The sequence below is a fragment of the Sarcophilus harrisii genome, chromosome 3 (assembly GCF_902635505.1).
Source record: "Sarcophilus harrisii chromosome 3, mSarHar1.11, whole genome shotgun sequence".
NCBI classification, from domain to species: domain Eukaryota; kingdom Metazoa; phylum Chordata; class Mammalia; order Dasyuromorphia; family Dasyuridae; genus Sarcophilus; species Sarcophilus harrisii.
The window spans coordinates 304582478-304609924 of record NC_045428.1 but is presented as its reverse complement, the minus strand read 5'-3'; the positions used below and the strand labels follow the sequence as shown (position 1 = coordinate 304609924).

The 27447-nt window shown below is 39.6% G+C and overlaps 2 long non-coding RNA genes across 4 annotated transcripts in view; one reads left to right on the top strand and one right to left on the bottom strand.

Moving 5' to 3' along the window:
* Nucleotides 1-27447, bottom strand: part of LOC116422378 — a 74395-nt gene that overhangs the window by 19310 nt on the left and 27638 nt on the right. Inside the window, exons 1-2 of one of the 2 annotated variants that reach the window (XR_004232993.1) lie at nt 9683-9902; nt 5561-5680 (exon numbers count right to left, since the gene is read on the bottom strand). This is a non-coding gene — a long non-coding RNA (uncharacterized LOC116422378). Of the gene's footprint in view, nt 1-5560; nt 5681-9682; nt 9903-27447 lie in introns of those variants that run through there. The other variant, XR_004232994.1, reaches the window with a different exon arrangement.
* Nucleotides 10082-25772, top strand: LOC116422379. 2 transcript variants are annotated; one of them, XR_004232996.1, is made up of 3 exons: nt 10082-10165; nt 11658-11734; nt 18074-25772. It is a non-coding gene; the product is annotated as an uncharacterized LOC116422379 (long non-coding RNA). The 2 variants fall into 2 exon arrangements; XR_004232995.1 differs by having other exon boundaries at nt 11658-13028.

Genomic DNA, 27447 nt, shown 5'->3' with positions numbered 1-27447 from the left:
GTCTCCTGATTATTCCTGAGTCTGGCTATAAGGTGGAATTGTTATGGCATACAATTACTTTTTTGTTGCTAGGATGCACATCTGTCAGGGGTTTTTTTTAAGCATTTCTCTTGTTGCTGACTTAAGTGATAGGAATCTTTATTTGTGAAGAGTTCCCTACTCCAATTACTAGGGACACAAATGTTTGGGGTGACAGATGGCTCCAGATGGGAGGTAAGATATATAGAACCCAAATTTGCATGCTGAATAGGTTCATTAGACTCCAGGCTATGGAAATAATTACTACAACAAAGGCACTGGATTTATTAGCAGACCAGTTAACACCACTCAGACTAGAGAAGCAGTACTCCAGCACAGATTGGTATTAGACTCCTTGTTGGCAGTTTGTGGGAAATTAAATCTGTCCACTTGCTGCATGAATATTGATGACAATGTACAGGGAGTGAAGGAAATTGCCAAAGACATCAGCATATTGGACCATGTCCTATTTTAGACCTGGTCCTCACTATTGAATACCTCTTGGTGGTCTCAGTCTGGAGGAAGCTGATGGGAACAGGTTTGTTGATTCCTGCTGATAGCTTTAAGTGGAGCCATCCTACTCCCTGTCTGCCTCCCCTGTGCGACACAGCTTATTCCAAGGGTGGAACAGACATTACTGGGCAGGATGGTAAATATTGGACCACCTGGATGGGGAGGCCAGGGCCAACCAGGCCCGGAGGAAATGGAGACTGAGGATGAGATGGTTGAAGAATGTATCATGAATGGTGGGAGAAGTCTTCAAAGGTTAACGAATAAGAGGAGGGATTAAATGGCCAAACTGAGTGAAGACCTCTCCTAAGATATGGCCTCGATCTATATCCTAATTGTAACTTGAGATTTTGCAATAATAAGTTGAACTGTAGCTAAGAGCTGTAGGTATTCCATTATTGTCATAAACAAACATTTCCCTCCTATTCCCCCTCACTACTTTTTTCATTAACATTTAAGTACCTAATCCAATTAAAAACTATTTTTTTTTGTTTCAGGGATACATAGTCCTTAGGTCAATTAGAAGTCCCCAGCCAATGAGAGAAAAAGTCAGAAGATGATGGGATGGGGGTGGGGGCTTCTGCATTGATAATACTGTGCTTGCAGTTGTGACTTGCACTGCTATATTGACACCTTATCTCTTGGGAATTAACCTTTCTCACAAGATTGTAATTAATTTATTTTTTTACTTTTTTTTTTTACTCTGAGAGTCTTTATCTGAGAGTTCCTTCTCTGCTTCCCTTGAAGATTTTTCTCTGCTTATTTACCTGGGAGCTAAAACTAAAAGGCATATGGCTTACAGAAGAGCAGGAGAGGGGAACAAGAACATCCTCAGTTGTGAAACCTTCCAAGTGTTTCTGGGAATATTGTGGGAATTTGCATTCAGAGGAACCATGCTCCACTTGATTGGTGAAAGTAGGGATTCCAATAAAGAAGGTGGTGATGAGGGCATCGACTTCCTCGATGCCCAAAGCTGCTATGGTCTGCTGCTCCTGTGCATTGCCCTGGTTAGTTTAATAGGCAAGGCTGATGCTTGGAGCTGTGAGTGGGCAAAGAGTTCATGAGATAACAGATCCAAGGTCCCAGGCCCTGGCTAGTAATAACATCATAGAATGGTAGTCTTATCATTGGAGGTCATTTACTCCAGCCCTATCATTTTACAGATGAGTAAGCACAGGCCCAGAGAGATTGACTGTCCAAGATTTTAGGTAGCAAAGTTAGATTGGAACTAAGATCCTCTTGACTACAAATCCCAGTCCTTTTTTGTTTAAACAAGGCAAATGGGGTTAAGTGACTTGCTCAGAACACACAGCTAGAAAGCATTAAATGTCTGAAGCTGAATATGAATCCAGATTCTCCTGACACCAGGGCCAGCGTTCTAGTCACTGCATCATCTAGCTGCCCCCAAATCCCCCTACTTTTTACAGTGCTCTGATGCTTCCAAAGAGGGACTGATTAAAGAAAGCTTAAAAACCAAAGAGAAATGGAATGGTGGATAGAAATATGGATTTGGATTCTGTATTACTGAGTATGAATATCGCCTCTGCAAGGTAGTTGGGTGATATAGTGGTTAAAACTGTTGGACTTGGACTTGAATTCAGTCTCAGATACTTACTAGTTGTGTGACCTTTGGTAAGTCCCTCAGGGGCCCTCAGCCTCAGTTTCCCTAATAGCAAAATGCTAATAATCGTACCTGCCTCTCACAATTGATCAAATGACTTAACATAGGTAAAGTACTTTGTGAATCTTAATGGGTTAAAAAAAAGCTAGCTGTTAGGAATAATTATCAATATTAACAAATAAATAGCATTAATATTGATAATACGATCATTAAATTATTATTGAATGACTTAACATAGTAAAGTACTTTGTGAACCTTAAAATACTCAATAAATCTAGCTATTATTATTTTTATGATGTGATATTGAGTTAAGATAAAGAATCTCAGTTTCTTCATCTGTAAAAAAAATATTTAGCAAGGCAATTGAACATATGATCTTCAAAATCTCTTCCAGCTCTCATTCTGTCATTCTTCATCCTTTCATCATTGCCTGATAGGTAGAGAAGACATGAGAAAGGTCCATATGGAGGTTTAGAAGGACTCAGTTACTGACCCCTATGACTAGACAAGGAAGTGAGAGACGAGATTCAGTAGACATTAGAGAAAGCATTAAGTGACCTGGGTGAGATATATGACTGCAGCTAGGTTACTAACTTTTCTGAACCTCATCTGTGAAAAGTATAATTAATACTCAAGTAGATATTATTAATACCTACTTAAGAGGATTGTTTTGAGTTTTTCTTTCCTTCAGGATTCACGTTTACAATGAACTTAAAATGTTCTCACTTTAACCTCAAAATAATCTTGTGATGTAGATGTACAAATACTTTTATCTCTAAGCTATCAATGAAGAAACAGATTCAAAGAAACCTTCGTACTTTTCTTCTATGGTCACACAGCTATTAAGTGTCTAAAACAGAATTTGAAACTGAATATTTTTGACTCAGATTCTGGTGTCATGCTGCCTGCCTAATTTTTAAAAGTGAATTATTATTATTTCTAAATTCTGCCACTGATTGGCTGTGTGGCCTCAAGTCAAATATTTCACCTCTTCAAATCTCTAATCATTTATCCAATTATTTATCACCTTTTATAAGTTACAATATATTATATTAGATATATTAGAAAAGACATCCATATGTGCTAAAGGACACAGGTCCCAAAGGTGACCAAAGGGCTAAATCAGCCTAGAGTTAGGACTTTCTCTAGAGGTTGCCTGTCATCTTGAATTTACCCTTTACTTTCCTCTCTTTTCCCATATGTTTCCTCTGTTCCTGTTTTAGAGGCAATTTCTAGAGAGAGCCATAACATGAAGCAGCAGTCCCCCAAATCTGTTCCTTCAGCAGATGTGGGTGTCTTTGCTAATATTTTTTATGTTGTAACTGGTAAATGGTGATTTAAAAAACTTCTCTTTTCTAACATGGAAACATTTCTCAGCATACTTTTGTGTAGAATTGTCATGTTTTCCCAGAAATTATTATTTTATGGATTTTTAAAATGCTTAAATAGTATTTTATTTTTTTCAAATACATGCAAAAATCGTTTTTAACATTCACCTTTGCAAAATCTTGTGTTTAAATTTTTTTTTTCTTCTCTCTCTTCCTACCTCCTCCCTAAAATGGCAAGCAAACAAATAAAGGTAGAAACATGTTTCACAGGAATTCTTACAGGGACAATGTAAAGTTGGAAGCAATTCAATCTTCAGAATAAATACTATTTGATCAGAAGTATAACTAGGAAGTTTTTCACCTTTGGGAAAATATAGGTGGGTGGAATAGTCACTAATAGAGAAAGTCTCTGTGGCAGGCCCAAAGGATGGAGTGACAGAATGTAGAGACAAGCAAGGAAAAGGGGATTTCAATCCTTTAGCCCTTCCTCCTGCATTCTCTATCAGCCTGTGGCCATGTTCTCAACATTTGGCAGAGTCCTGAAGTAGCCAATTCCCACACCAAGGCAGGAAGAATATCCAACTCTTAATATGTTGAACCCTGAGATAAAGCTCTAGTCATACACAGCCCTAGTTATAGTGCTGTGTTTGTCTGACAATGTTCCTGACTCGATCATCATTCTTCAACAGCCAAGCATCAGGGAGGGTCGAGTTTTTTCATACCTCTGTTATAACTCACTTAACCAGAAAATTGATGTCAGAAGTCTGAACCATAATTTCCCCCTTAGCCAAGGAATTGTCTGGAATCGTCTCAGTATTTCTAAGGGGAAAATTGGCTTAATTTGCACAGCAAAAAGAAATTAGGATATTACTCCTATCACACTCAGGCATGTTCCTGAACACCTCCAAATCCTACATTATTGTCATGAACCATCATTTCAGTAATTTAAAACTATTAATTATAAGTCTAATGGTTTGTACTACATAGAAAAAATGAGGGAAAAAGGAGAGAAATTGGTATCTGCACATCTACATCACAATCTTTTCTAATCACATCCTCTTTCAAATAAGTGAGCTGTGAGAGGAAATAGGGAATTTGGATAGAAGAGCTATGAGAGGGAAACTTTTCTTTCAAATTTCTGCTATTGTGAAAGGAAGTCCAGGCGCACGGAAGTTTGTGAGCTGGGGAAAGAGCCAGAAGTTCACTGTTGCTTTGGGGAAAGGATGTACATTTCTGAGCCATGTGGGGCTCTGGCAAACAAGTCACATTTTAAATTTTTTACACTGTAAAATTTTCAGTGTAAGCACTTATATCTTGGACATTGGACAAATGCTACAAATCAGGGCTTGACTTATTTTGTTGATTTTAAGAAAATGATGAAGAAAATATCAATAATGCAGATTAAACTAAAAAGTGTTCTGTTTATATATTTTTAAGAATCATGAAGTGATTTCACTGTGGCTGTTTGATACTAATTTTAGCTCCACTAGGGGCACTGTTAACGATTAGCCTGATCCTATTCCCAGATAAAGAGCAGTCTCACTTGTATAGTTATACCTACTACCCAAACCCTGAGGGAAATGGGGAAATAGGGGATGGCAACCTCTCAGATAGAGACTGATCTTTATCCCCTAGCTTTGTCCTTTTGTGGACAGCAGAGTTCATCTCTTTAATCCCTGGGTGTGGTCTGTGTAGATATATCCAATTAAACTTTGGTTTACCCTTAAGAAACTTTTACTCTTCTCTCTTTATATTTCATTTTCATGGCATATGAGCCTGGTATAATATGCCAAACCACAGAAGTATGCTAGTGAATGGAATACTCTATATAGTGAGTGGAGTACTCAGTAGCCTGGAAAAATATGTAATAAAACCATACTTATCAACTGCCAAGTGGCTTGTGTTCCAAGGCTTCTTTAAGATTTAGGCAGTGCAACCAGTTCATGGGGCATATCCCAAACCCAAGTGTTCTTAGACACAGTTTAGGCACTTAAGACTCAGATGCTCCCCTAAGAAGTTACAAGCATCCCCAACCTATAGCTCTACTAATGCCTAAGAATCCCCCATTTATTGTTCTACTTACACCTTCCCAAAGAGTCCAAGTCTAGTTGGTTGCGAACTCAGGAACCAAGGATGTTATTGCTTTCCTGCTTTTTATTTTGTCACTGGAATTACAATTCCCTTGATGATTATAGTAAGGAATCTAAAAAGTTAAGTTAGAAAGGTATTTACAGTTAATTATGAGTTTCCAAATTCACTTTCAAGAATTAAATTTTATTCTTAGTTTCTCTACTTCTCCAGATTAAATGTTTCATTAATTAGTTCTTAGTTTCTTTCTAGATTCAGCGTCGGTGGGAGATGTTTTGAATAATCACAGTTAAGCACATATGGCTCAAATTCTTATCCTGTACATTCTCTACCACTATATCAATCATATAGCAAAAATTTTAAGTAGAAAGAATATCAAAATGCTAAAAGGAAATTCTTTTCCAACCCAAAGGGTTATAGCTTGGTGCCTAACCCAGCAATAGGCCATAATCAATGTAGTCTTCTCTGCTTCTGAAGCTATTTCATTACCAAACTGCTGTTGTCATTTTGTACTGTCACCAGTTTCTTGGTTTTTTTGTTCATGTTTATGTTCCTATTCATGACATCCTTACAAGAACATACAATTGTCATCACTATAACTAAATAATGAATTTTCAGATTTTTTTATCAATTGGCACCACAAATTAATTGTGCCATGCTCAGCACATAAAATGGCCTTGGAAGACCATCCCCTACTTACACTAACCCTTTCATTGTAGAACCAACTTATATATTAGTTCATAATTGTAAAATTTTCAGTGTAAGCACTTATATCTTGGACATTGGACAAATGCTACAAATCAGGGCTTGACTTATTTTGTTGATTTTAAGAAAATGATGAAGAAAATATCAATAATGCAGATTAAACTAAAAAGTGTTCTGTTTATATATTTTTGAGAGCCAGTATTAAATATTTACCAGATAAAACTCTGCCTATACCTGATTTAAATCCCAACAGGAAGTCCCCCCAGATCCTGAATATTTAATTGGAAGAAGTAAATTATTTTCAAATATAAGTGCTTAGTTCTTCATAAATATTACATACATGTTTATTTTGCTCTTGGTGGGTAGCCTAGCAGGTCCTGTCCCTTTCCCAAAGATGAAAAAATACTATAGTCCTTATTTTTTAAGTTTGTCAACTGAAAGGAGGTGTTTGAAATATACAGAAATAGGCATGACAAAAAATGGAATTGGATAGTACTTAAGTGAAAAATTTTCAAAGAATTTTTGAGGAAGAAAATATGATCCAACCTGGAAGATCAAGGTTTTCAAAGTTTTGAGCAGTCCTACATTTACATTAACCTACATTACACTTTAGAATTTGCAAAACACTTTATTTGCAACAATCCTGTGAGATAGGTAGTAAAAATATAATTAAAAATATAATTATCTCAGTTTTATAGAAGAACCCAATTTTGCCATGTTCATATACATTGATTTGAACTCTGGCTTCTAAGATATTCACTAGTGCACATTGCTTTAGGGCTTATCAAGTCCTACTTTTCACACTCTGCAGAAATTCTGCCTTCAACAAGCTTAAGGGGGTAGCTATTCATCCTCTGCTTGAACTCTTCCAATGATTCACTATCTAGAAGTTCACTATCTAACAAGGCACTATCTAACAACTCCAGATTTTATTTATCTTTTATATAGAGTCACAATCTGCCTCCCTGGCACCTTTACTTATGACTTTTATTTCTGCTCTTGGAGTCATATAGAATAAAACTAATTCCTCCAAGATTCTACTCTAAAATTCTTCAAATACTTGAAGAGGGTTACTTGCCCTTTTAGGCAACAATATAAGTAGGATAGGGCAGCTTGTCCTAATGCAGGTGATTTTTAAATAGTATTTTTTTTTCCAATGACATATAAAGACATTTTTTTAAACATTCATCTTTTATAAAATTTTGAGTACCTAATTTTCTTTTTCCTCCTTCCTATTACCTATCCCTAAAACGGTAAACATTTTGATGTAAGTTATATATGTGTAATCATGTAAAACATTTCTGTATTAGTCATGTCATGAAAGAAGGAATAAAACAAAAGGAAAAACACATGAAATAATTAAAGTGAAAATGGCATGCTTCAATCTGCATTCAGACTCAAATAGTTCTTTTTCTGCATGTGAATAGCATTTTCCATCATGAGTCCTTTGGAACTGTCTTGGAGCATGTATTCCTAAGAATAGCTAAGTCTATCATAGTTATCTTCACATAATGCTGCTTCTGTGTACAATGTTCTCTCTTTGTTTTTCATCAGTTCATGCAAGTCTTTCCAAGTATTTTTCCCCTCAGAAATTTGTCTTATGCACACAATTTAGAGAGTACTAAAACAACTTTTCTTACTATTCGTCCCTTCCATTAAACCCATCTCATCTGTTGCCTGGGTTTCTCTATCAATGTTACATTATCAGTAGGATAAAAATCTAAGCTAAGTTTTCTCTCCATTAGGTAATACGCTGGATAAACACTACCCCATTGTTTGTCCTAGGTGAATAATTTGCTAATTAGAACTAAGTTTCTAAGTCTTCCTTTTACCAGCTAACCTTGCTTATATATATTTACAATTGCTTATGTGTCATAAGTTCCAATTCTGTCCTCTGTTTCTGGTTTTCTTTCTTTTCCATTCACTTCATACAAACAGGAATTTTAAAGTTTACCAAAATAATTTAATGTATATGACTGTGCTTTGTATATAGTTGGTGCTCAATAAAAGCTTAATACATGAGTTCATTGCACAGGGACTGTTTCACTTTTGACTTTGTTTCTCCAAAGCCTAGCTCAAAGCTTGGTACATAGTAGGCACTGGTCAAAACTAGCAAAGTCAAAGGATTGTTAGGTTGACTGTTAAATTGGATAAGAGAGCATAAAATATGTTTTTGGTAAGAGATGGCTAAGCAGGACATAACTGATGAAATGATTAACAATTTACATTTTATGACTTAATCTTGGTTTTTAATACTGATTATAGTACTTTTGACTAGTTGTGATAGCCTGTAAGGAACTTTAGCTGTGCAATCAGGGAACTTGAGTTCAGATACTACTTGTGTGACTTTGGGTCATATAACAAGTAGAAATTAGGGAGTGGGGAATGGACTAGATAAGCTCTGAGATCCCTTCTGTTTGTATCTTTGGAATTCATATTTAATTATCATAGCTTGCAAGACTCTCTGAGTATAAGCTTTGATGTCCTCATTGCATCCAGAAGAAAACTGCCCCCAGAAAGTTTCAATAACTCCTCAGCTCATAAATCTTAGAGCAGGAAGTAGGTCCCAGATATCCTGTCTTTAATGTCAGTGCTAATTCTGTTGTTTTTGTTTGTTAGGGTCTATATAATCCTGTTTTTTGCAGCTTGTGTTTTGCATTTCTCTATTGACACCTTGTCTGTTAGGCCCTTTCTAGTGAGATCATAATAATTCCTTTTTGCTTTTCTACCTTGAAAGTCTCTAATTTTAATTTGGGTAGGAGCCATCACTGCCCCATATAAGTGTAAATAAGACATACAGCAAGATCAAGAGTAGAATTTATGAGAAAAAAAATAGGGGTAATAATCATCAATCTCAGATAATGTCATATTTTTAAAAGATACAATCAAGAGAGAAATCTACATTATACCTTAGCCATATTAAAATTTTTATAGATGTTATTGATATGTATATTTGTATGTCTATATAAAGACACATATGTGTATATGTATGCATGTATGTATGTATAGAGATGTATATGTATATGAGTATTTTATATATACATGCTGTGTTTGTCTGTGTGTGCATTTCCAGATATGTGTAAATAAATATATCTTTGTTGAACTGAAGCCTGCATGGGAGATGTGGTAGGGAGAAAAGGGTCAAAAGTGCACTGAAGAAAATAAAAATCTTAAAAGGAAGCAAATAAGAAAGGGGTAATTATGAATACAATTCTTTCTATTATTGTATATGCTTTCATGAAAGGGAAATTTGTTGTTATATATTTTGAATTCTCCCTGATGTTCTGTTGGGAAAGGACAAACAGAAATGACAATATATTTAATTTTCTATTTGTCTTTTTTTAGTTTTTATTTTCAGGGTTTTTTTTAATTTGGAAATAAAATTTAAAAAACTAAAAAGAAATACACCAACCTGGACCCCACTTCTCCTGAAAGAGTCACTGTCCTCAACATGCATTTTATTAATTAGGCATTCAAAAGGAGTTGCAGACGTTAGCCACAGAGCCATGAATTCCCCAGATTCAGCTGTTGGAGAAAGCTTTGGGAGTTTTGAACAACAGTTAAAAACAGTTTTTACTAACAGTTAAAAACCGTTTTAAACAGCTCCCACTGGGTTCAGAGCATTCTAGAAGCTAAAGGCCCTCTATTGCTGACTAGCAGAAGGCTAACCAAATATCAGGCCCTCCTTTAGACACTCTCAATTTAACTCTGGGTGTCACATTTGCTACTTTGCTTATTGACACCACACAGTCCAGTGATATTATTCATAATTGTGAGGATACTTTAGATTCAATCTGCTCTAATGCAGATTTGATTTGAGAGCTGTTCCTCTCCAGAACATTGATGGTGAATGGTTTACTGATGGGTCCATTTTTTTGAAGATGGGGACAGAAAGGTAAGTGACTCCATGGTGACCTTCAAGAGTACTTTGGAGGCTAAATTACTTCCCCTTGGGCCTCTGCTCAGAAAGACAAACTCATTGCCTTTACCAAAGCTTTAAAATTTGGGAAAGGATTGAGAGGGAACTTCTATATTGACTCCAAATGTGCCTTTCACGATTGACATGCTCATGGGGCTCTCTAGAAAGAGAGGGGCTTTCTGCCAGCCGAAACTTCCCCCATGATGTATACAGGGGAAATTCTATTTTGATTGCAGGCTGTCCCTGAACCCAGAGAGTTTTCTGTAATGTTTGGTAAAGGACATCAAAAGGGGATTCATTCAGATCAGAGGTAACAAGTTTGCAGAACCAGCTACTCCAGGTGCTGCACAATGGCCCTTAACCATGACATCCCTGCTCCCCAGGTTCCCTGAATCTTATTCATCTTCTTGTAGTTCCCAGAAACAGGCCCATGCTGAAGAAAGGGGTTTAGTCTTTCCCCCTCTGGCTGGTTCCAACTCCCTGGGGCCAGCTGATAATCTCAGAGGCAAGTCAGTGGAAAATTTTCTTTGACCCACACTCACTTGGGAAAGAGCTTCCATTCCCTGTGTCAAGCCTCTTTTCTCTGACACAAGCCAGCAGATTTGTCAAGCCTGGTCAATAGGTGTCCAAGTAAATCCTACAGCCCTCCCCCACATCCCTCTCTTTGAAGACCTGCTCAGAGGAAGCTTACCTCTCCTGGCAGGGAGACTTCACTCATAGGTCCCTTTGCAGGGCATTAAATTACTTTTGGTTTTTGTTCCAACTGAATGGAAGCCTTCCTTTGCATGACTAAACAAGCCCAGGAGGTAGCAAAAATATCACAAAAAGAGATTTTATCTTACTGTGGCCACCCAATTCTTTGCACAGTGACACTAATGTAGACTTCCCTTCACAGATAGCCCGAACTGTGGCTGAGCCACCTTAGGATAATTATCTCCTTTCTGTCTGGCATCCTCAGTCTTGGGGAAAGGGGCAGAAATGAATCCTCCCCTCCAGGGAGTCCTCCCTAAGCTGTGCCTGCAGACATGGGAAGTGGGGGTAAAAAGCCTCCTGATAAAACTACTGAGAGTCTGAAGTGCCCCTGGGGAGAACACTGAGCTCGGGCCCTTTTGACCTTTCTCATGGGCGGCCATGCTTCCCCTCTGACATTCTGTAGATCAGAACAGCATCTGGTCACCGAGTTTGCCCCACAGCTTGGGAGAGCCCCGAAGGCCCTTTCTGAATATGTGAACATCTCCCCAAACTAGCAGGTGAGGAATCCTCCCCAGACTGTCACCCCAGTAAAGGTGGGAACCAAGGATACTTGCAATCTTGGCTGGCCCAAAGTCCTGACCCTCTGGGCACCAAAAGGAAAGGACCACATGAGGTCATTTTAACCATCCCCCTGCTGTTACCCTCAGAGGCCTTCCCAGCGGGACTTACATTTCCAGACTCTAACCTACTGCTCCTGTTACCTCTGATTCTCCAGACCTTCCTGACTCATGAGAACCCAGAGAAGACCTGAAACTGCTGTTCCCCAGAACCCCTCAAGCACTGGAAAGAAAGGTATTGTATGGAGAAGGGGAACTTGTCTGTATCTTCTCTTATTAACCCTTTGCACTTCTCTTTGTTACTTTCCACTCTCTTCTCCAAGTTAACTGTTTCCTCTCAAACTACATGAAGCTTTTCAGTGCCCTTTGAACCATTCATCCCAAGAACCCAGGTCCTACTCAGAGTGTCTTTTTCTCCAGGTCCCTTTGCCCCACTTTTGGGGATTTCTCCCGGGAAGGGCAGGGAGGGGGAGGTGTGTGGGGGGGTAATGACTCCTTGGTTAGGTTAGGAAATTCCATAGGCAGCAGAAGCCTCAGGATTGTGGTGTGTGCTGTGGGCATCCTCAAGGCAGTTGACATCTGTGACCTGATGGACTCGTGGCAAAGGCCACATTTCTGTAACTCACTGCACCTACTACCCTGGATGTTTCCCTATTTGTACTAGCCATCCCCTTGCCACCAACTTGACCCTAACTACTTCTTGTTTTCCTGCCAGAAAATCTCTCTCATTCATATACACAGAAACTGTCAGTGGAAGCTGTGGGGGCTTTATTTCAACCCAGATGTGGGGTCCTGGACACCACAAACACTAGTGGAGAAAATGGATGTAACCATCTCACATCTACCTTAGTTTCACCTCAGCCACCTGTACTTGCTAAATTGAGGGCTTGAGCACTCACTGTACCTATAACTATGGACCAGCTAAGGAGAGAATTGTGCAGTACTTGTTCCAAAATTATCTCAGCACCCTCACCCACAACACTTCTGCCTCACTCCCCCCGATACGAAAGGGTGTATAGAATAAGGGTAGTGGGACAAAGTGTGTAGATTAATGGGAAAAAATAAAGAGGGGTTGAAAGGATGGCCTAGAATCAAGTGGGATTCAGAAGGGTGTTTATTAATCAGAGTGGGATGAGGAGTGGAGACAAATGGGAATGAGAAAAAGGGGCAAGGAAAGTGTAGGGGGAGAAGGAAAGGGAGAGGTCCATGGATGGGAGAAGTTAAATAACAGCAAGACAAGTTAAAGGATAAAATAAAGTAGAAGAGTCAGCAGAAATAAGAAATAAACTGAGTGCAGCCTCATCTTATCATCAGAATGTGGCCTCAACTTATACCCTAATAATAACTAGGTTTTCAACAGCAACCTGTGCTGTAACCAAAAGCCCAGGTGTTCCCTTACCTTAGACAAAGTTGGAAATTTCCCTCCTGTTAAACTGCCATTTTTTTTTTGCCACAGTTAATATGGGAAGGAGTGTGTCATTGGCTATAGATACTATGTAAACCTGGACTTCCAGCCACTTGGAGAAAAGGTCAGAAGGAGTTGGGGTTTCCTTGTTAGGGTCTATGTAATCCTGTGTTTTGCAGGTTGTGCTTTGCACTCCTATACTGCTACTGCTGACTTTGGGAGCTGGCCTCAACTCCTGATATGGTAGTAATTCTTTTTGCTTTTTACCTTAAGAGTTTCTGGTTTTATTTTGAGAAGATTTGGTGTCCCTCACATACCCAACTTTCAGCTCAGCTTGAATTTGCCTTCTAAGATGATTTTAGATGTTTTATACAATCTGGGGTTAAACTCTCCCCAAGGCTGCGTTATCCAAACAATTGCCCTGTGGCAGTTAGAGAGGTCTGGGATTGAACCTAAAATCTGCTGAGTGATGAAGGCCCAGGCTAAATGTTTGGTCAAGCTGCCTGACACATGATGTGGAGATTTCAGGGAGACAAGGGTGGGCAGTTTGACAACTCTGTTAGCAGTCTAATAAAAATGCTGCCCCTAGGAGCTGTGGAATCAATCTAGTTGATTTTGAAAGAAAATCTCAATTAAAATCTATTTTAAAAAGAAAAAAATGAACTTTTCTTCTATATTCTTCTTTCTCTATATATAATTAAAAAGAATATATGAAATGAGACAAATGTTTTTGAAGTCTCAAACACATATTCTTTTGAAAATTAAATTCAATTTTTTTCTATTTTTAATATTGTATCTAAAAGGATAGTCAATATCTTTCCCATTTTTTTGGATCAAATGAACCAGGGATCCAGAGATGAAGGCTAGGTAAAACTTAGCTTTACTTTTGTAAAGGGAAGTCCTCATTCTGTTATATAGGGTGAATGCTGCTTGTAAATTTTCTCCTCATCACCTTAAAGAAACCTTAAAAGGAGCCTGGTGGTCAGCCTTTTCTGTCTGGGGCCTTTAGGTAGAGTGCCTGGGGACAATCTCAGGAAAGTGCTCAGGACCCAGAAAGTAATTCAGTTGAGAAGACTGAGGTGGCTTCCTAATCATTCTGGGGTTGAAGGGAAGGCAATGGCTCAGCTAAGACTCTGGCCACATTAAGGGCTGCACAGGTAAGGCCAGTTGCTGGTGCCAAGAGGAGAGCACAAGCTCCTGCCTTTGAGGCAGTGACCAAGGAAATAAATTCAGCCTGCTAGTTGAGGTGGGGCAACTGCTCAGTGCTGAATAGGGTGTTCTTTTCCTACCATGATGAAATCCGGTGAGGGGGACCTGTGAAAAGCTCTGACGGCCATTTTTTGAGGTAACGGATCCAAGTCTGTGGGTGAAGAAGGGAACGTGTGAGCAAAGGGGAAGGAATCAGGAAACAATGTGGGTGGGAAAGACAGCAGCAGAACAGGGAGTAGAGATCTACTCAGTGATACCTGGCCTTTGGAGTAGAGTTGGACCATTTTCAACTTGCTCTGGCTTGTGCTGTCCCTCATGTCACATTTACACAAAGAAGAAACACAAGGGAAAACTTGGTCAATTCAAGTTTTTCTTGTAAAACACTTGTTTTTATAAGTTGTTTGCATGGAGTCCCTTAGATTGGGACCTCCTCCAGGCCAAGGCCTGGCTTGAACCTTTCTTTATATCCCCTAGTGCTTAGTCCAGAGCTTGACCCACAGTAGACAATAAATGTTTATCGATTGACCGATGCCTCCAATTGTTTTTTCCCCTAAACTCTGCCCTCTGACTTCTCCCCTCCTCATTCAGGTGAGTTTTACTAATTGAAATGAAAAGTAACTAATAACCTCTAAAGTTCGAAACTAAAAGATCTCTTTATCTTTTTAATCCTGAAATGTTCAGGATCTCTTTGGCAACATTTCTGGAAGTGACTGCCTTTTTCCCCTCTAATTAAGAGTTTTCATGATTCTGCTCTCTCTCGGTTCTATACTGACTTGTGTGACCTCCTTACCATTTAATTCTTTGGCCAGATGTTTATTCATGTCATGGCCCCAGGTGGTCCCTTTTATTTCTGTCACTGGTCATTTTTGTGCTCTATGTGCTCCTATTTGAAGACTTCATCAATTTCCCTTCCACCCAGTTTTCTTCTCTATGCAAACCATCCCAGGTATTTTGACCCTGCCTCAATCTCTCTTGAGCTCTATTCCCCTTCCCACATGATATCTTTTAGATATTTTGACCCAGATACCCAATTTTCAAATGAATCTCAACATGTCCAAAACACAATTCATTCTTTGTCTTTCAAACTCTCCCTTCTTCTGAAATTCCCTATTCATTTCCTAGGTTGCAAGCCCAGTCATCTATAACTCTTCCCTTTTACTTAGCCTACATTTCATTCATTTAGTTACACATGGTTTAATTTCTTTCTCTATAAACTCCTACCCCAGAGGTTTTCTTTTCTTCACTCACATAATTATCAACTTCAGGACCCTATATATCTCTCTCCTAAACTATTCTGATTTTTCTATTAGGATTATGCCTGCTGGTGTTACTTTGTATATATATACTCTATGTGTCTGGTATATTCTAGTTTACATATGTGTTGTCTTTACGTTAAAATGAATCTTTTTGCCTCTTCATCATTGTGCAGTGACTAATATATAATACCAGAGAAAATGAGGTTTTTAATTTTAATGTCAGGAGTTTAAGCTAGCTGATCGAATGGGACTAAATTCCAAAGCACTTGGTACAGATAAACCGAGGCAGAGAGCTTACATAGATTTGTAACTAGGGTTTGCAAACAGAATACATAACCTGGGTATACAATCTTATAAGAGAAACAAAGGCAGATAAGGGGGCAAGGACACTGGGAGGATGGACAAGTCATAATTCCAGGAAAGGATCATAATAATCCTGACAGGATATGGGGTCAAGATAAGAAAGTCAAGGACAGGACACCTCAAGGTACAGGACAATACTCAAAAGAAGGAGAAATCATTTTAGCAGGGATAGAGATAAGGCACCTGGACATTAAGACACAATAGTAGGTAAAGGTAGTCTAAGCTTCAAGGAGCTTCTGAATTTATTCCTAAACTCACTTTTCCCAGTCCTAATTGCAAGGAAGGAAGGTGTTGATAGTTTATTATCCAGGGTTCAACAATAGACAAACTAGTATTATTAAATGTTTATTTGATTCTCAGCCTTAGGAAATAAGCTATTTCTTCTCCCCATCCTGAAGTTGGATTTCGTTAAGGAAAAGCATATCAACAAATAAGTACCAATCTTATTACAATAACTACCCCATCCTCCCAACTAAGTAGTAGCCCAAGAAGCTCCTAATAAGTAACTTCGCACAGTCTAGCCATTGCTTTTCAATGAATGTGTAGTATGTTTTTTATAGGAGAGCCAGCCTCGACACAATTGATTAAAGAGATTAATTCCTTCAGATCCCTTTCCCCATATCCTCTTTTCTCCATCTCACTTTGCCTCTCTCTTCATTAAAAGTAATGGAAGGGAACAACTGATAAACTCTCTCAAATGACAATAGAAAAATTGGATGAAACATTACATCAAAGTGTAAGTAAAAAGGATAACTGTCCATAAAGATAAAGTTCAATGCCTGGCTATGGTTTCAAGTGGAATTTTCTGAAGGCAGGGTAGGAATTATCCAAATAACAAAATTTGAAAGTAATTCAATAGTCTTTGATTTCACAACATCCTATGGACCTGTCAGCTCATTATTCCATGGGCTTCCATCCGATGGAATGGGATGCTTCTTTTCCCCCCCTAGAGTACTCTCCTAATTTTATATTCTCAAATGCATGAGAAAAGGTCAAATAAGTGACTAAACGGTGGGCTGAAAGCGTCACTCCTTGGGTCCATGATATGAGTTAAGATCCAGCCAAAGAGACTAAACAGCAAGCAGGACACACAAGTCAGTGAAGAACCTAGAGAGAGCAGAATCATGAAAATTCTTAAAGAAAAGGCAGTCGCTACCAAAAATGTTGCCAGAGAGATCCTGAAGTTTTCAGGATTAAAAAGACAGAAGTCATTCAGTTTTGACCTTTTGAGGTTATTAATCGCTTTTCATTTCAATTAGTAAAACTCTTCTGAATGAGGAGGGGAGAAGCCAGAGTGCAGAGAATTTAGAAAGAACAAGTAGAATCCATAAATATAACATTGTCTACTGTGGGTCAAGCTCTAGACTAAACAGTGCGGGGGTGGGGGTGGGGTAGGGAGGAGAAGACACAAAGAAAGGCCCAAACCAGGTCTTGGCCTGGAGGAGCTACCAGTCTAAGGAGGTGACTTCCATGCAAACATCTCTGTACAAATAAGTGGTTTAAAAGAAAAATTTGATTTGAGCAACTTTTCCCTTGTGCTTCTTCCTGTAAGTGTGAAACGAGGGACAGAACAAGCAAGAGTAAGTTGAAAAGCGTTCAGCTCAACTCTAAAGACCAGGTTATCACTCTGAGCAGATCTCTGCCCCTGGTCTGTTGCTGTCTTTCCCATCCACACTCATATACTGCCTAATTCCTTCTCCTTTGCTCTATGTTGTCTTCTTTATCCTCAGACTTGGTTGCATTGCCCGGAAAAAGTCTCTGCCAGCAGGCTAATTCGGTACTGTACCCAAGACTGCTACTGGATTTAGCCATGGTGGGGAAAAGATCCCTCAATATCACTGAGCAGGTGCCCCACCTCAACTGCCAGGCTGAATTTGTGCCCCACTCACGGCTCCAACACCTGGTCTTGCCTGTGCAGCCCCTAACGCTGGATGTGGCCAGAGTCTTGGCTGAGCCATTACCTCCTGTTCAATGCCAGGACAATCAGGAAGCCACCCCAGCCTTCTCAACCAAATACTTTCTTGGTCCTAAGCACATTCCTGACATTGTCCCCAGGCACTCCACCCAAAAGCCCCAGGTAGAAATTGCTGACCTCCAGATTCCCTTTAAGAATTTGTGTTAGGTAGTTGGGTGAGTATTTAGAAGGCTCATCTGCTCTGCCTAACAGACTGAGGAAGAACTTCTAATGGAAAGCCAACCTTGTCCCTGGGGCCCTTGCTCATTTGATTCAGAATGCGAAAAATATTGGACATCCTTTTGAAATATTATTGGATTTTGAAAGACTCTTAAATTCTTCATTTTTCCTTTTTAAATAGATTTTAATTGGGATTTTCTTTTTTAGATTGATTCCAGTGCTACCAAGAACAATTACTACCCTAAAGATGAGCCTGGAATATTAGACTGCTAACAGCTTCCCACCCTACAGTCCAGGAAATCTCCACACCAAAGTGTCAGGTAGATGTTTAAGAAATATTTAGCCTGACTCCTCATCAGTCTGGAGGTTTTAAGACTCAATCCCAGACTTCTCCAATTGCTGCAGGGCAACTTTTGGGCAACACAGCCTTGAGGCAATAAAGCCTCAGGGGTGGTCTAGACCCCAGGTTGTATAAGGCCCACAAAATCATTTGCTAAGGCATGCACAGACTTAGGTTAGTTCCTAATATCAGCAGGACCCAAGGAACCTGTTTCCACAGCTGCCTCCAATCTAAGAGCACGCCTGCATTGGCTACATTCTTTGCCTTTCCTTTTCATGACTTCTTGATAAAATTTCAACTTTAAACAATCCCTTTCTATCAGGTCCCTTTTCCCTTAATGTTACCATCTTTTTCAAGTCTTATCCTGGGATAATTCCGACTATCTGCTGCCTTCATTCCATTCATGCTACTGAATGAAGCTAGAGAAAAATCATGAAACCGTGCTCACTGGTCTACTACAAGCTGATCTCATATAATCTCACCCTGGCAAGGCAGACCTTTGATACCTCCTACACGAACTCATTACCCTATTCCCCATGGCAGTTCTTCTAAGCTTTTGCTTCTTTCTTCAAACTTGCCTCCTATTTTTCTGAGCAGCAGGAGGCCAGTCATTGAGAGCTTTCCTTTCTCTATCTCTCCTCACCTTACAAGGATGCTTTCTGCCACTCTCATGTCTTTCACATCCCTCATATAAAGAGGTGGTTCCCTTCTCCTGCCAAACAAACCTTTCTCTGTACACAAAGATCCCATCCTAGCCCATCTCCTCCAGAATGTTACTTTCTCTACTTTCCAACTCGCTCTCTTTACTGACAAACATGACCATGTCTCCCCATCCTTAATTGGAAGCCCTTGTTCCATCCTTCCCTGATAGCTATCATGTCTCATCTCTCCAGATCTTTCTCCTAGACAAAGCCAACTAGAATCAATGCTTCTTATTTCCTTTCATTCTCTTAATAGAATTTCTGTATCTCAAAGTAGAATTTCTGATCTCACTATTCAACTGAAACCACTCCTTCCAAATTGAATTCTGATTAATACTGATCTCTTAACTGTCAGACCCAAAGGCCATTTCTCAGTCATTAAACTTCTGCAAGCTCTAACACAAATACCCTCTTCTACATACTCTCTTCTAGGTACCACTCTATGGCACCATAGTATACTACAAGTAGAATATCCATTCTAGTCTCCCTCTTTATTGGATCTGTGCCCAAGACATGCTCACTAAACATTTGTGTGTTCCCTGGGACTTTATCCTGGGGCCTCTTCTCTTCTGCCTTGGTATCTTTTATTTGGTGATCTCATCAACTCCAGTCAATTGAATGATCATCTCTAAACTGATGATTCTCCGATCTACTCATCCATCTCAACCCTCTCTCCTAACTCTCAGATCTCTGTCCCCCACTACCACCTCCACATCTCAAATGGGATTTTCTGTACACATTTTAAATACAAGTCCAAAACTCAACTCACCATCTGACTTCACAAAACTTCCCATCTTTAAACTTGCCTAATACTGTTAAGGACACCATTAATCCTGCTAGTTAATCAGATTCAAAACCCAGATATCATTGTTGAATTCTCACTTTTTTTCACTCCCCATATCCAAAGCATTACCTTATACTGTTGGTTATATCATTGTAACATTTCTATCATATACACCCTTCTGGCATCTGGTATTATTACTAACCTGGGGGAAATACTCATCATGCCATGAAGCATTAATCTAGTGATCCAAGTTTCTCCTCCCTCCAGTCCTCTTCCAGTGAGCGATCCAGTTAATCTTTCCAAAGCATATATCTGTCACTTCCCCAACCCCCAACTCAAACTTTAGTGACTCCCTATCCCCTCTATTATCAAATATAAAATTTTGTGTAGCATTTAAAGCTCTTCACAAACTGTCCCCTCTCCTTTTCAACCTTCTTAGCAATTATTCCTTCCACTAACTATGGTATCTAATCTAGTAAAAGGGACCTTCCTGCTTTACAATACCTCCCAAGGGCACAGGTCTAGGAAGTGACAGATATAGGACTATAGAATCTATCAGATCACATTGCCCCTACAACCCTCAAGCCCACCAACCCAAGCCTCTCCTCACCAGATTCCTCTTTCCAGTCTTCTTCCCCCTTCCATTGTAAGTCAACATACTCCTCCGATTTTTAAAAAACTAGCCTTTTTGCTGCTTTTCAGATGAGATTCCTTCTCCTGTCTGTGTATAAAGCATTGACTGTCCTCATGCTTGCAATTCTCTCCTTCCTTATCTCTGCCTCCTAAATTCCTTGACTTCCTTCAAATCCCAGCTGAAGTCTTCTATCAGAAGCCTTGACCTGTTCATTTGAGCGCCCTCTTGCATGGATTATCTCCAATTGATCCTATAGACGACAGCTAGGTGAAGAAAGGACCCAGGGAAATAATGGATGACAGACTGAGTGGAAGGTCAAAGGGAATCTATTGTCACAATAAATATGACTATCCCTTTAAGAGGCTCATAAAGATGAAAAGGGACAAGTGTAGGAGCCCCCTCCCAAAAAGATTGCTTTTTTCCTTCCAAATTCAACATGAGATTTGTGAATGAATTCTCATTCTATTGCGAGGGTTTCAGTATAAAGTAAACTGCTGATTGGGTACAGAGAGAAGGTAAGAGAGGAAAAAAATAAGCCTTTAATAAATCACTTCCTCTGTACCATGCATGGCTCTAATTGCTTTACAAAGATTCCTCATTTATTTCTCCCAGCTCTAGTTCATTTTGAATTTGAGAAAGTAAAGGCAGATTGAGATTATATGAATTTATCAAGGCTCACACAGCTAGTCAAATCTGAGCATGGACTTGATCTGAGGTAATCCTGATTCCAAGTCTTGTATTCCATGCATTGTACAACTTCACCATTTTGAATAATACTCAGGTTCAAAGGTGTGAATGAAGAAAAAGGAAAGAGTGTTAGAGAAGACAGAGAAGAAGAGGAGGAGGAGGATAGTGGCAATTTTGTTGCCCTATCAAAAAAGAAAGCCACATATCTGTTTTGGATTGGACATATAGCAGAGAGAAATTTAAAAAAAAAAAAAAGCTGAATCAAAAAGTTTTAGAGAAAAGCCTTTCAAATTTCCCTTATCTGTTCATACTGGACACAAATATTTTTTTCCTTATTAATGGACAGACAGTGACCAGAATTACTGTTAATCTTCGCTAAAAAAAAAAAAAAAAAAAAAATGAATTGTGGGTAAAAGAATGACAAAACTATTTAGTGAGAATCAGTGGGAAATATAGTTTTGACACCCCATTAAGGCAGAGTGGCTTATATTCAGGATACTAAGTATCTTACAAGCTTCCTGTCTCTGAACAAATACACTATCCTGCAATCACAGAAGTGAAATGAGGGAGATTAGTAGTATAAAGGAAAACTGGTGCCTTGTTATGTCAGGTCTACCTCAAATATCCTATTTAGGATGAGAACCCAGCATAAGCTAGAAATTTTCCACTTAAGGTGCAATCTTGTTTCTAGAAGTTCTTATATGTAAGAGGCTTTGTGCTAATTTTGTGGGGGTGGGAATACCAGAATATATGTAGGAGGAATGAGGAAGTTTGTATGTGCTCAGTGGGGGGAGCAGCTACGATACCATTTATTTATACCTGATGAGATAAACCTTCTCCCCTGGACTCTGGGGAGATAGCACAAACCACCTAAGATTCAGCTACATACAAAATGATTTTTATTCTCATTCCTAATAAGCTACTATTTTCTTAAGTGGAAGTAGGGTCTGTAAAGTCTTAAGAGACCTGGCTTTCAAAGTCAGGAAGATCAGAGTTTAAATTCAGTCTCAGACATAACCGAGTATCCTTGAAGCAAAGTCATTTAACCTGTTTGCTTCAGTTTCCTGACAGGGTTGTTGTAAGGATTAAATGACATGGTATATTGTCAAGGCTTAGCACAGTGCAGAGGAACAAGGTAGATGCTTCATCTTATTTTCTCCCTCCCTGATGTGAACCTGAAACTGCCTCGAGGTCCTAATTGCTTAGAGCTTCCAAGCAATCGTACTCCCACCCCCAGTTTATGGATAAAACTGAAACATGGGAAACATGTGCCTCCTGTTGGCATGAGAGGAAATGGGCAGACTGACATCAAAGTTCTTTTTATTTTTCTAACAATTGACCTTCTAACAAATGGTGGAGTTTTTCTGATCTTCAAATCATATTTTAAATTCATAAAAAATTATCTGCAATCTCAAAATCTATATATATTAAATTCATAAATTTTTAATTGTAGGGGGATGGCACAGTTGTTCATTTTACCTGAACAAATACTTTGCCCTGCAATGGCAAGAAGTAAAATGAGGGAGATTAGTAGTATAAAGGAAAATTAGAGCCTTGTTATGTCAGATCTACCTCAAATACTCTAACTAGGATAAAAGGGAATTGGTATCCACAGAGAACATGACATAAAACTAGAACTTGACCCAGCTGGTTTGCTTCAAGGCACTGAAAGGGTTAAGAAAGGCATGTTCAGGGTAGAACTAACTATAAGTTAATACTTTCAAGTCCCTCATGCTGGCTCTTCTGGTTAATATTTGAGTCACTTTTTTAACCTTTTCTCTTGTGAATTTGAGAACACAAATAGCAGAGAACTCTTGGCAGAAAGATGCAGAGATGGGAACCAATGGACCAATGGTCCTGACAGGTCCATAGGATATTATAAAATCAAAGAATACTGGAACTACTCTCAAATTTTGTGATTTGGGCAGTCTGGGGAAAGCTGACCATTGTGCATTAAGAAAAGACTTGAAACCACAGCCAATAAATGAACTTTCCCTTTAGAGAATCATCCTTTTTGCTTATAGACTCGTGTTTCATCCCCCATTTCTTCTGTTGTTATGCAAGAGTTTCTCAGTTGCTTCTTTCCATTACTTTTACTGATGAGGAGAGAGGCAAAATGGGATGGAGAAATAAAGAAATAAGGAAAGGGACCTGAAGCAATTGATCACTTTAATCAATTGTGTTGATACAAGCTCTACTGCAAAAACATACAACACACTGAAAAGCAATGGCTTGACTGTGCCAAAATAGCTATTAGTGCATTCTTGGGCTGCTACTCTTTTAGTTGGGATGATAAGTTAGTTATTGTAGTAAGAGTTCTTGGTCCTTATTGACATGCTTTTCTCTAAGAAAATCCTTCAAATTCAGAATGGGGAAAAGAAATAGTTTATTTCCCAAGGCTGAGAATGAATTAAATAACAAACTAGTTCTTCTATCAGTCACCAAAAAATGATGAAGATACCAAAATATTTCATTCTAACAGTAAGAAAAACAAATACATAAACTAGAATACACCAGATACATACAGAGAATATGCAAAGTAACACTAGAAGGCATAATCCTAATAGAAAACCAGGCTAGGAGAGGGGTGTACAGGGTCCAGAGGTTGATAGCTATGTGAGTAAAGAAATGCAAACTACTGGTGGAGTGTTGTAAAGAAAAAAATTAAAATATGCGTAACTAAATGGATGTTTAGAGGAGTTATGGATGACTGAGCCTGCAAAACTGGGTGACTGAATAGGGAATTTCAGAAGAAGGGAGAGTTTGGGGGACAAAACAAATTGTGTTTTGGACATGTTGAGATTCAGTTGCAAATTGGGCATCTGGTTCAAAATGACCAACATATATGAGAATTGGGGAGGACAGCTCAGAAGAGGTATTGGGGCAGGATCAATATATCTGGGAGTGGTTTGCATAAAGATGACAATTGGATGTCAGGGAAATTGATGAGGTCCCCAAGTAGTAGCATGCAGAGAAAAAAAATGACCAGTGACAAAGGCATAAAAAATGTCACTCCCTGGATCCATGACATGAATATAAAGATCTAGTCAAAGAGACTAAATGGCAAGCAGGTCACATAAGTCAGTAAAGAACTTAGAGAAAACAGAATCATGAAAACTCTGAAAAGAGTATCCCAAAGAAGAAGAAAAGGCCAAAAGTACCAAAAATACTGCCAGAGAGATCTTGAAGGATCAGAATTATAAAAAAAGATGTCTTCCAGTTTTATACTTTAGAAGTTATTAGTCACTTTTCATTTCAATTAGTAAAACTCATCTGGGTGATAAGGGAGAAGCCAGAGTGCAGAGAATTTAGAAGAAAGAGTAAGTGGAGGTATCAGCCAGTCAATAAACATTTATTGTCTATACTCTGGGTCAAGCTCCAGGCTAAGCACTGGGGGGCATACAAAGAAAGGCACAAGCCAGGACCCAGCCTGTAGGAGCTCCCGGGTTAAGGGGGTGACTCCACGCAAATAACTCTGTACACATCAGTGGTTTACAAGAAAAATGGGAAGTAATGACGTTGTCCCTTGGGCTCCTGTAAGTGTGAAATGAGGGATAACACATGTAAGTGAAAAGGTCCAGTTCTACTCAAAAGGCCACTCTGAGCAGATCTCTGCTCCCTGATCTGCTACTGACTTTCCCACCCACACATTGTGTTTCCTGATTCCTTCCCCTTTGCTCATATGTTCCCTTCTTCATCCTCAGACTTAGTTCCATTGCCGGGAAAAAGCCTCTGCCAGCAGGCCAAGTTCATCCTATTCCCAGGTCCCCCTCACCGGATTTCACCATGGTGGGGAATAAGCTCACCACTGAGCAGGTGCCACATCTCAACTGCCAGGCTGAATTTGTGCCCCCTCAGGGCTCCAACACCTGGCCTTGCCTTGCAGCCCCTAATGACGGATGTGGCCAGTCTTGGCTAAGCCATTACCTCCCATTCAATGCCTGCACAATCAGGAAGCTACCCCAGCCTTCTCAACCACCTGCTTTCTGGGTCCTGAGCACCTCCCTGAGATTGCTCCCAAGCAAGTCACTCAAAGGCCCCAGGCATGGGGCTCACTAGGCTCTGTTTAGGGATTTAAGGTGGTGGTGAGAAAATTTAAAAGGCTCATCCACTCTGCCTATCAGGCTGAGAAAGAACTCCAAATAGAAAGCCAAGTTCCACCCAGCCTTGATCTCTGGGTCTTTGGTTCATTTGATCCAAAAAAGTGGGGAAAACATTGGGCATCCTTTTGAATACTCTATTAAAAATAAAAAATTTAATTTTCAAAGGAATTTGTGTTTGAGACTTCAAAATTGTGTCTCATTTCACATGTTATTTTTAATTCTATGTAGAGAAAGAATATAGGTGAAAAGTATGGATTTATTTTTCCTTTTTAAATAGATTTTAATTGGGATTTTCTTTTTGAAATTGATTATATTCCAATAGTCCTAGGAGTAGTCACTACCCTGAGGATGAGCCTAGAATATTAGACTGCTAACAGAGTTGGCAAGCCATCCACTCTTGTATCCCTGAAATCTCCACACCATGGGTCTTGCAACTTGATCAGATATTTAGCCTGGGCCCTCATCACTCTGGAGATTTTAGGCTCACCTCCATGCCTTTCCAAAGGCCACTGGGCTATTGTTGAACCAACACAGCCTTGGGGCTGATCTAATCCCCAGCAAGTAAAAGGCCTATAAAATCATTTGCTAAGGCAACCACAAGCTAAACTGAAAGTTAGGCATGTGTAGGGCACCAAACATTCCCAAAACAAAATCAGAGACTCTCAAGGTAAAAAGCAAAAAGTATTTACTATGATATCAGGAGAAAGGACAGCTCCCAACATCAGCAGTGGCAGTATAGGAGTGCAAAGCACAAGCTGCAAAACACAGGATTATATAGACCCTAACAGGGAAATCCCCATTCTTTCTGACCCTTTCACCCAGTGGCTGGAAGTCCAGGCTCACATAAAATATACTCGGGACAAAGAATACTAGCCAATGACATAGTCCTTACCATGATGTTAATTGTGGTGGAAAAGAACAGAACTTAACAGAAGGAAAATGTAAGTTTATCTAAGATAAGCTAACATCTGCAGCTTTTGTCTATAGTATGACTTGCTATTGCAAAACTTCTAATTATTAGGGTATATAGGTTAAGCCACATTCTTATGAGAAGTCTTCAGTCAATTCATCCCATTAACCATACCTGCTACCTTATTTTGTCCTTAAAGGACAAAGTTAAAACTTGTCTCCCTATTATTTAATTTCTCCCATCCATGGACTTCTCCCTTTCCTTCTCCCCCCACACTTTCCTTGCCTCTTTATCTCATTCCCATTAGTCTCCACTCCTCATCCCACTCTGATTAATAAACACCCTTTTGAATCCCACCTGGTTCTAGGCCATCCTTTCAACCCCTCTTTATTTTTTCCCATTAATCTACACTCTTTGTCCCACTACCCTTATTCTATGCACCCTTTCATATGGGGGGGGGGAAGTGATGTAGAAGTGTTGTGGGTGAGGGTGCTGAGATAATTTTGGAACAAGTACTGCACAATTCTTTCCTTAGCTGGTCCATAGTCATAGGTATAGTGAGTGCTCAAGCCCTCAATTTAGCAAGTACAGGTGGCTGAGGTGAAACTAAGGTAGATGTGAAATGGTTACATCCACTTTCTCCACCAGTGTTTGTGGTGTCCAAGCCCCCACATCTGGGTTGAAATAAAGCCACCACAGCTTCCACTGACAGTTTCTGTGTATGTGAATGAGAGAGATTTTTTGGCAGGAAAACAAGAAGTAGGGTCAAGTTGGTGGCAAGGGGGTAGCTAGTACAAATGGGGAAACATCCAGCATAGACACTGAGTTACAGAAATGTGGCCTTTGCCACGAGTCCATCAGGTCACAGATGTCAACTGCCTTGAGGATGCCCACAGCACACACCACAATCCTGAGGCTTCTGCTGCCTATGGAATTTCCTAACCTAACCAAGGAGTAATTACCCCCCCCACCTCCCCTCCCTGCCCTTCCTGGGAGAAATCCCCAAAAGTGGGGCAAAGGGACCTGGAGAAAAGGCACTCGGAGTAGGGCCCGTGTTCTTGGAATGAATGGTTCAAAGGGCACTGAAAAGCTTCAAGTAGTTTGAGAGGAAACAGTTAACTTGGAGAAGAGAGTGGAAAGTAACAAAGAGAAGTGCAAAGGGTTAATAAGAGAAGACACAGACAAGTTCCCCTTCTCCATACAATACCTTTCCAGTGTTCCAGGGGTTCTGGGGAACAGCAGTTTCAGGTCTTCTCTGGGTTCTCATGAGGAGTCAGGAAGGTCTGGAGAAGCAGAGGCAACAGGAGCAGCAGGTTAGAGTCTGGAAATGTAAGTCCCGCTGGGAAGGCCTCTGAGGGTAACAGCAGGGGGATGGTTAAAATGATCTCATGTGGTCCTTTCCATTTGGTGCCCAGAGGGTCA